Here is a 1,000-nt window from a genome sequence, read left to right as displayed (position 1 = left end):
CTAGCTGGGCACAGGGGGGAAGAGGAAGGGGGAAGGGAAGAGGAATGGAGGAGAAGAGACAGACAGACACACACACACAAAAAAGAACATTAAACTCAAAGACTCCAACATGGAACTGACTCAGTCTAATGCTGTGACAGTTCCTTAATCTCCCCCTTCTTACTTTGGCAACTTCTCCCCGCTTCCTAGCTATCTGCCCAAACCCAAATATTATTTTCAGGGAGAAAAGGTGTCTGCTATTCCCACGGGCTTGGGCCATCTCACATGCCTCTTGCCCAATAGTCCTCCATGCAAAAAAAACCCCAAAAAACCAAACAAAACAAAAGGGAAAAAAAAGAAGAAAAAGACAAAAAAAAAAAGACTGACTACAAACCCAGAACACCTCAAAATTTCCCCAATTGTCATTCACTCAAGTACATGGCATAAGTGATGAAGTTTGTGCATCTGCAACCAGGCAAATACAGCTGAAAAACATTTTTCACTGACACAGTCTGACCCCACAGGCAGCGAAAATTTTGGACCTTGCCTGTCCTTCCACCCCAGCTTGACACTAAGGACACAGATGCAGCAAGGGGACATTAGCGCTGTGTTACACAGGAAGACAGACAGGCAGAAAGAGGGAAACAGACTTGCCCAAGATAACAGACAGCCACAGCAGACCAAGAAGTCAAACTCAGGGCTCCTAACTTCCTGCTGCTCTCTGTTCAGACCACCCCAGCCCCACTGTCGGGAAACATCACTCAATATTCCTGACAGACAAGAGCCTCCACTCTTGTCCAATGAGACTGGGCAGTAGGAAAATAACCTGACTACCTTGTTCTATCCTATTTCCAAGTGAGATCATGTCACAGCCCTCTATTTCCCATTTCATTCCTGTCTTTGGGCCAGGATTCTGTAGGATTCTGTCCCCAGTCAAGTGCCTGCTGCTCCATCTCAACTCTTCACTCCAATCCTTACATCACTCTGTGTAATAGCATTAGCAAACAAAATTCATTACATT

Source organism: Gallinula chloropus, assembly GCF_964237585.1.
Source record: "Gallinula chloropus genome assembly, chromosome: 1".
NCBI lineage: Eukaryota > Metazoa > Chordata > Aves > Gruiformes > Rallidae > Gallinula > Gallinula chloropus.
This window is presented reverse-complemented; position numbering follows the sequence as displayed.